The sequence below is a fragment of the Myotis lucifugus genome, unplaced genomic scaffold (genome assembly GCF_000147115.1).
Source record: "Myotis lucifugus unplaced genomic scaffold, Myoluc2.0 scaffold_10, whole genome shotgun sequence".
NCBI classification, from domain to species: domain Eukaryota; kingdom Metazoa; phylum Chordata; class Mammalia; order Chiroptera; family Vespertilionidae; genus Myotis; species Myotis lucifugus.
The window spans coordinates 5442523-5452380 of record NW_005871058.1 but is presented as its reverse complement, the minus strand read 5'-3'; positions in this window follow the sequence as shown (position 1 = coordinate 5452380).

The following is a 9858-nucleotide window of genomic DNA, read 5'->3' as shown; positions in this document are numbered from 1 at the left end:
CTCACTATCAAGGCTATTAAACATTTTCATATGTTTTGGCATTTTTTTAAGTTTTCATTTGTCTCTTGATTTTATTTACAGTTTGATGATTCTTGTTTTTTATTTTTATTGATTTCAGAGAGGAAGGGAGAGGGAGCAAGAGATAGAAACATCCATGATGAGGAAGAACCATTGATCGGTTTCCTCCTACACATCCCCTACTGGGGATTCAGCAGTCAACTCAGGCATGTGCCCTGGCGGGAATGGAATCATGACCTCCTGGTTCATAGATTGATGCTCAACCACTGAGCCACACCGGTTGGGCTGATGGTTCTTATTTTTAAAACTGTGATAGTCAAGTCCAGGTTATTTAGTTAGTTATATTCAGACTTGCTCAAAAAGGGAGATAAGATAGGTTTCAAGCATGCATTGAATACAAAGGTAAGAGGAATTAAACGATAGAAGAAAAATGAAGCAAAGAAAGCAAAGGTAAGAAAGTAAGATGGAGCCAAGAGTTAATTATTTGAAAGGTGATGTTATGATGACTTTTACTCTTACGAGGGATCAGCCACAGATGTACTTTTCTGCAGCTTGTGTTGCTAAGTACATACAGAGCATTACCAGATCAACAGTGTTGTCAGAGAAAGGCAGACTACAAACTGAGCAGAAGCAATGGTATTCCTGGTACTAATTCCAGAAAATGTTTTTCCTGTGGGTTCTTATGAGAAGATACTCTCAATGAACAGTGTCTTCAAGGATTGCACACTTTCAAGGGATTTGTAGATTGTAGCTTTTCTTTCAAGGTTTCTTCATTTGTTTTATTTTTGCAAAACATTCTCCATTTCTCATTAATTAGTTTTAAACTAATCAGGGATGCAGGTAGCAAGCAAAGGATTATCAAGGAAAGGAATATTTTTATCGATCTTACGAACAGTCCTGTTTTTGTCTGAGAAAAAAATACTTCAATGTGGCTTTTTTTCTTAGAGCAATTTCACTGGTTAAAAATATTTTTCAAATATATTTGGGGTGGCATGGAAAAACACACAAAAATGGCTATTTTCAAAACTTCAAAGGCTGATGGCTTGAATGGCTTGAGGAGTCACATAGGAAATATTTTAGGCATTGTGTGTCTGTTGCAACCAGTCAGCTCTGCAAAAGCAGCCACCGACAACATGTGATGCTTTGAATGGCCTGACTTAAGTTGGCTTATCAATCTTGACACCATATTCAGAATGAACGCGATATACAGCTAGCACTGCAGCAATTCAGGCACCACGGATATAAGAGTTCTTCTGAGGTGCTATAAGTCAAATTCTAAAGCAGAGAAGAGGGAAATGAGGCTGCAGAAGCTGAGGATTATTGGAAATTGCATTTTGTGTGTATGCTTTCCAGATTTCTAATTGAGGGAAATAATTTTTCTCACAAAAAACCCCTAATATTTTTGCCTGATTGGGGATTATAATTTTTAAAGCATCTTGACTTTATAGGTTTGAAAGAATTATAAAGGTTATTCATTTCAGTTACCTACTACAAGCTTAAATTTCCTCCAACATGTCTCCATTAAGGAACAAGCAGCCCATACTTAAGTAGCATCATGGTATGGTGGTTAAGAGAGCCAGCAATGACATTCAGTCTTGCGATGTGAGTCCTGACTTTCCTATTTGCCACCCATATACTAGTAAACTTGGACAAAATTTCTTAACCTCTCTGCACTTCATTGTTCTCATATGTAAATCAGGGGTAGATAAAGCACCAGGAAGACTGGCTAGCAGAAGCTGGACCTTCAATTCAGTTATCTCTTACTATTATAACGTCTTATATTATTATGTATCTTTCAGGAAAGTTCAGTTCTGCCTAGAAAAATGAGAGGGGTTTTATTTTTTTGTTTTTTAGTAAGAGGAGTTCACTTCTGGTAACAGAGTAACTTTTATTGAACTACCACCTAGTAATCACAATTTTCATCTTTTGACTAAAAAAAGAATCAGTATAAACAACTATAAAATCAGAATTAAAATAACTGTGTGAAGCACCTGGGAATGACTAGAAAATATGCAGAAACTGGAGGGGACATAATCCTTGAAATAAGGGAAGCAAACAAGTGAGATCCACATTTAAACAGCTTTTCCCTGAGGGGTCTCTTCATCTGGTAAAGGACATAAGGATGGAGCTCAATCGGAAAGGGGCTGACTAATGCAAAATTATTTTTAGATCAATGACTGAACAGAGGCCAGATTGGACCTACCGGTCATAATTTTCTGACCTCTGACTGAAAAGACTGTCTGACCAGAGTTTTAAGCAAAAAATTTGTTTCCTGGCTCCCTTTCCTCTTCTCTGCACTCTCACTCAATGTGACCTTATCAGTACCATTTATGGGCTAAATTCTTCCAAATTTTTGTCTCCAACCCAGACTGCTTCCCTAACTCCCAACTCCTATAGCCACCTTCCTGTTTAACATTTCCATTTAAAGGTTTAAATGCATTTTAAACTTAATCAAAATTTGCTAGGGAATTCCACTTCCTTAAAAATAGGTCCAGCTCCAAGCAGCAGGCACTTGACATTTCCATGGAATTGACCCCAATGGCCTAGGACGATGCTGCAACATTCCTTATATTCTAACATGTTTAAAGTGAAAAGGAAGTATTCTGATTACTTTTTTCTCCTTGTCAAGGGATGAACAAAAGTGAGAAATAAATCAAGAATGCAATATCAGTCAGGCCGGTGTGACTCAATGGTTGAGCAGTGACCTATGAACAAGGAGGTCATGGTTGGATTCCCAGTCAGAGCACATGCCTGGGTTGTGGGCTCGATCCTCAGTGTGGGGCGTGCAGGAGACAGCCGATCGATGATTCTCTCTCATAATTGATGTTTCTATCTCTCTCTCCCTCTCCTTTCCTCTCTGAAATCAATAAAAATATATTAAAATCTTTTTTAAAAAAGAATGCAACATCAGACAGAAATTGTTTAACAATTTGTTAGCTTTTGGAGATTTGGTGAGAAGAAATAGTCATGATTCTATATCATGCTTGCAGAGAAGGCTCTAGGTCTAATGTGAGTCTTGCCCATCTAACCATTGATGATGTATCCAGGTACTCCAGATATTGCTTTGAGTTTTTGCTCTTGCTCAGCTGGCCTCTTGCACACTCAAGGTGTTTTAGCTCCCCCTGGGGCAGTTTAACTGCTTCTTTCCTGTCCCTTGCAGGTCTGTATATCTCTTCAGCTTGTCTTTAATTTGTTCAGCCGATCTATCTCCTTATTAGGTTGCTTTGGCTTCTCATTGTCTCCTGTGTTTTGAAAGTATAAATTTTCAAATTAAGAATGAATATGCACATGCACTTAGTTCTTTATTTATTCAATATACATTTTAAAAATTATTGCTATACACTAGACACAGTTCCAGGCTCTGAAAACACAAAGATCCATAAGCTGTGGCCCAGCCCATTAAGGACAATGGAAAAGTAAACTTACAATTCACAAAACAACCGTGTTAAGTATTAGAATAAAACCTAAACAAAGTGTTCAGGAAGAGAGGGACATAGCAGGGTTTCACTGAGGAGATGGTGCAGTTACTACATTAGAAAAAGAAAGAACAAAACAGAGAAGGAAGGTAAAAATGAGCACCTCTCTAGCCCAAGACGCTGTTAGTTGAGCCACAGGAACGCTTACCGCTGGAAAGAGGAAGAATTGAGAAGATGTATCGGGTAGATGAAATGCCTAATGAGACCATAAATGAGGAGAATTGCTTCTTATAGCATATGAGAAGATAATTTTTATCAGATAATGAAATTGTTTTCAGTCTTCAGAATGAAAATGAATCCCTTGCTAATGCAAATCATACTAATAAAGGAGTGAGAGAGAATGTCAGAATTACACTTGGCTAGCAGTAGGCAGAAACCAACCTAAATAGTCTAGGAAAAAAATTAAAGATAATGAAGTAATCAAAATAATTGCTTAATAGGGAATGTGGAAGATCTGAAATGTTAAATTATAAATGTTCCGTTTCATGAAAAATGAAGTGACCTTAAGGAACAGATTAAAAATCCAAACTCACGCCGGGTAAAAGCGATGCTTTTCATTAGCAAAGCTGAGGATTAATTAAATCTGAGGAAGCTCTTTGAAATCCACAAGTACGAGTTACATTAGAATACAATACAACTGGTGTATTGGTATCATAATGAACGACTAGCATGGACTTCTTTATTAAATGTGTTCTGGCATAATTCACAGAGTGGATGTGAACGGAAGAGCAGAAAAATATGTCATTTAAAACCAAAATTGACTTTATTTTTTGTTAAATCTTTATTGTTGAAAGTATTACATAGGTCCTTCTTTCTCCCCCATTAATCTCTCCCAACCTACCAACCCGCTCTGTCCCCAGCCCCTCACCACCTCATTCTCTGTGTTCACGGTTTATGCATATAGGCCTACAAGTTCATTGGTTGATCTCTTTCCACCCACCCTCCCCTGCCTTCCCTCTGACATTCAACAGTCTGTTCAAAATTTACTTTAGCAACACCTGCTTTCAAAATCAGAGCGGGGTGGGCAGTGCCTAGTTCAGTGATGGCGAACCTATGACACGCGTGTCAGAGGTGACACGTGACTCATTTTTTTAATTGATTTTTCTTTGTTAAATGGCATTTAAATATATAAAATAAATATCAAAAATATAAGTCTTTGTTTTACTATGGTTGCAAATATCAAAACATTTCTATATGTGACATGGCACCAGAGTTAAGTTAGGGTTTTTCAAAATGCTGACACGCCGAGCTCAAAAGGTTCGCCATCACTGGGCCCTAGTTCATCTTGGGGAAATATATTGTACTTTTCTCCCTTTGAAATTGCCTTGAAACCCAACCCAGGCCTGATGGAGGACACTGTATCCTCCTCACCAATGTCTCTAGGGATCTAGGGAAGGGGGTGAAGGGGAGTGGCTTATGGGTTATTTTTCAGTAGCAGAGCTTAGTGCTGCTCAAGGTGGAAGCTTGGGAGAAAATGGTCCATTGTTTACAGAGCACGTTAAATATAAGCAAATGGATGCTCTGAGCAAGTAGGAGATGGTGGTCTAACTTGTTTTATAGAAAAAGGTAAAAGGAAATTAATTTCCTGGGAATTAATTCCATTTCAATGGAAAGGGGAAATGGGACAAGGAAGATCCCTGAGGGGAAAAGGGTGAGAAGCAAGAGAGGCATTCTGTGAGAGAGACAGACATCAGTAGGGGAATCAAGGAAAACGGTCCATGTCTAAGGTGCATGAAGGAAGATGATCTATAAGCTGAACTAATTCAGAGACATAGGAATTCTGAGTCCCAGGTGACATAAAAATGCAGACCACATTGCAATCCCACAATGTCGAATTACACAGAGTTGGCTGGAGGCAGAAACCAACCTGTGTAGACTTAGGGATGGCAGGTGGCAGGATGGAATTATTCTAATAATGGGCTAACTCACCTAATTTTGCACACTGAAATATGGTTTTTAATTTAACTTTGGCTGTTTCGTTGTGTTTACATAAAGATTGTAAATTTTGTTTGGTCTACACGTCACAAACTTTAGACTATTTAGAGATGCTCCTCTCGTTTATGTTTAAAAGATTTCTGTGAATTCCCCTGAACCTTGCACTATCAGGAAAAATGGCTAATAAACACACAATTACAATAAAGTATAATAGTGCTTTGATAGAGAAATCACAGAGCACAGACTAGGAGTGTGTGTGTGTGTGTGTGTGTGTGTGTGTGTGTGTGTGAATGTCGAATTACACAGAGCTGGCTGGAGGCAGAAACCAACCTGTGTAGACTGTGTGTATCTACATGCATGTCTGTTTATCCATCATGTAGAGAGGGGATGTTGCAGGGTTTGTTTGTTTTTAATTTTTCATTGTAGTATAACATATATACAGAAAAATGCACAAATTCTAAGTATATAGCTTAATGAATTTTTTAAATTGAACACAACCAGTAACCAGCACGCAGATAGAGAAATAGAATTTCACTAGCACCTAAGAAGCCCTTACTTCAACAGTGGGGAGGAAATATTTCAGACAACTTTTTGTTTCCTATTCAACAACCTGCTTAATGCATGCCTTCTTGCATCATGAGTCACTCTTAGACCATTATTAGTCAGTTTCTCTGAGACAACTATCCCCTCCCCAGAAGCTGAAATCAGTAATGAAAGTTCAGGTCTACCAGAGCAAAAATTTCCAGATATCAATTTAACATCCAGAAAGAGTATTTTTTTGTTTATTTGTTTTTTCTTTACTAAAGATGCATCTAGACTTATGGAAATTAGAAGGAAAAAAAAGCCATTTGGTCATCAAGTGAAGGATTTTTTCCCCTCTGATATAATTTGTTTTTTTCCCTCTAGTTTAAAATGAGAGTAGCTGTTCTTATTCAAAGTCAAACCATGCACATAAAGCAAACTTAATATTCCCTTTATTACAGAAGCATGCACTGAGCCAATTAGATACATAACCCCATGATGTTGCATCAATGTCTGTAGCATGTTATTAGAAACCAAGTCATATAAGAGCATTTTCACTTTGTGTTTAGAGAGCACAGGAGAGCCATCCGACCCACAGGTGAACCTAAGTGGATACCGGCAGACAAAGCATTCTCCATCGAGGTATAGGAGTGAGGACCATGGTGTTCAAGTCTCCTTGAGTACTAAAATCAATCAGTAGCTACAGGAGATGCAAAATCACTCTCGGGGCTGAATCCTCCTTTCATCTTTTCTAGAAGAGCCCTATCACAGTTCAAACAAAATGGTTAAAAGTAAGAGTGGGTTTGTAGTAGGCAGATAAGGCAGGTTGGGGTCTCCTGGGTCATGTATTTGATGTTTTTTCATAGAATTAGAGAGAGTGAAGAAAGCCTGAATCACAGCATTTGTGATGTAAATTTCCATCAAGTTCTTACTGTTTGTAACTTTCTCCCAAAAACTTGAAGCTTATTGGCACGGAAGCAAAACTAGTAGCTCTTTTAGGCAGAAACCCTGATTTTGTTGTGCTTTTTGCAAGTACAGCATCTACAACAGCACTAGGACATGGTAAGTGTTTGATAAATATTGGGTGATTGACAAATGGCTGTGTGTACTGAGCTGAGGAGTTAGAACTTATCCTAAAAGTGATGGGAAGCATCTCTTGAAGCAAGTGCAAGAGAGGAGTGAAATGACCATATTTGCTTTGTAGGAAGATCCTTCTGGCAATAGTTTGGTACATATATTACAAAGGGACAGACCTGGAGGTAAGATGACTCACTGGGAGGTAACAGTAATATCACAGACTTGAAAGCTTGAACTAGGTAGGGTGTGTTAAGGTAAAAAGTAAGACTAATTTACTTAGAAATTAAAGTCTATCTGATCTAATGAGTGATAGAATGTGGAGGGAGAGAGAAGGAAAGGTAGGAGGGTTCTAACAATGATTCTTTGGATTCTTGTAATAGTTGACCGGTTGAGATGCAGAATATAGTAATAGAAACAGGTTTGGTATCAAAATAGGGTTTCTGTAGGCCCTTTGGACTTGAGGTGCTTATGGGATGTCTGATATAGAATAAATGGAGTAGAAATGGTTTTTGAAGTTGTAGATTTTGATGTTCTTTCACAGGAAGAAAAGCATAGTGTGAAAATCCAGAGGGCAACGTGCCAGAAGGAGACCAAGATGAGGTAGCCAGAAAAGTGGGATAAAAGCTAAGAGAGAGAACATAGCTAATAGGCACATGGACTTCAAAAAGATTGAATAAGATAAAAAACTGTGAGGTTAGATTGGATATATTGTAACTCATTAATAAGAGCACTGATTAGTCAGAATTCTTTTGGTTGCAAGCACTGGAAACACAAATCAATCAACTTAAGGAATTATTAGTTCATGTTAATGGGAAGGAGAAGGGAGGATTCAGGGTCTTAAATGATATTAATATTTTCTCCCCATCTTTCTCCATAATCTCTGTCCTTCTCTGTTTTGGTCTCATTCTTTCCTACTGAAGACAGGCTTTTGGTCCACAGAGAAAGACAACATTGGAGGTAGCACCAGCCTCACATCTTCTCATTCTTATAAATCCAGAGGAAGGAGGGAACTCGCTTTACCCACTTCAGAATGTATGACTTTCTGGGAAGGACTCTGACTGGCCAGGCCCGCCAGGGTCATGAGCTTACACCTAGGCCAGGGGGTAGGTACTATGAATGGTCATGCCACCAGAATCACATGGTTTGAAAAAGGAGGAACAAATCTAAAAGAAGTGGAAGAGCTGTTGTTTTCAGAATATATGGTTGGATTTGAGGCAACCAAGCCAGTTTGCAGTTCAAATCCAGTCAGGCTTTTAGACTCAGCTCTGAGAGATATTGATTAAAAAATTAAATCAAATGCCCATAGACTAGTCTTTATTTTGACAAGGCTCGGCTGTTAACTAAACATATGGATTAAGTTGTTTATCTTTCCTAAGGGTGACACAGATCGTCAAGAATACTGTAATAACTATGGATGGTGTCAAATGGGTACTAGACTTATTGAGGTGATCACATAGTGGCATATAAATGGCTAATCACTGGTTTGTACAACTGGAACTAATATAATATTATTTAGCAACAGTAATTGAAAATAAATTTTAAAAAAGAAAGAAAAGAAAAGAAAGGTAGACTTTCTGCTCCCTTGTGGTAATTGAAACTTGTTTTTGGCACGCCATAAGATTACAAAGTAATTTATTTTTAAAAGTAAATTGAACATTTTCCAAGGTGTTCACTGGGGGAGGCTGTACATTTATTTTAGCAGGGATGTTATTGCACAAGACATTCTAAAAAATATTTTTATTGATTTCAGAGAGGAAGGTAGAGGGAGAGAGAGAAAGATAGGAACAGAGAATCATTGATTGACTGCCTCCTGCACACCCCACCCTGGGGATGGAGCCTGCAATCTGAGCATGTGCCCTGCCCAGAGATCGAACTAAGACCTCCTGGTTCATAGGTTGACGCTCCACCACTGAGCCATGCCAGCTGGACATGCACAATATATTTTTGAAACTTCTCTTTTGAATTTGCCTCAGAGCTTGAATGGGTAAAAATCCATGGCTTTTAAGGATAAATTTGAATTTTGAAAGCAACTCAAGTTGTCATTAAGAATAACATTTGGTGAAAAAGGTGAGTAACAGAAATACAACATAATCATACAAGAGTGAGATAGATTAATTTTTCTCTCCGGAACTCTGATGATCTACTCTTTTTCTCATCTTTCTTATTTTTCTCTCTCAATCATGTCATCACTTTTTATAAAACCTATAGCTCCTGACATAGAAATGTCCAAACCCTCTGGTCTAGAAGCCAAGGCTCTTTTCTGTCTCACTGAGGTTTGTTATCTGTTCTCCCTTTCAGCCCAATAAGCTGAACTCTGGAATGTTTTCTGTTTATTCTCTATGTTATTTTACCTTTTTTGTTTTCCCTTCATGCCCAATGGAGAGTCCATGGGAATGTCCAAACTTTTAAAAATCTATCTGGCATTTTGTAAGAATCTGGTGTTAAGATTGATACAATTTTGTAGTTAACAATAATGATATATTTAATATGGTACTAGGATTTAAAAGAAGCAGACAATAATAAGACACCTAACAAAGATAATGTTGGTCATCACAGTCTAGTCAAAAGAGCAAACACAGTCTTTAAAGTTAGACTGACTGTATTTGAATTCTGGCTCTGACATTTATTAGTCTGCTGTCTCTTAAGCAATTTATTTAATGTTTCACTAAGCATCCATCCACTCTACTATAAAATGGAAATAATGACATCGGTTGCATAACTTCATTGAGAGGATTGGAAGAGGTCACAAAAGAGTTTTAAATAATCTTAGAGAGAGAAAGACCTCTATATAAGCATAATAAAATCCAGAAGTCATAAAAGATTGCTATTA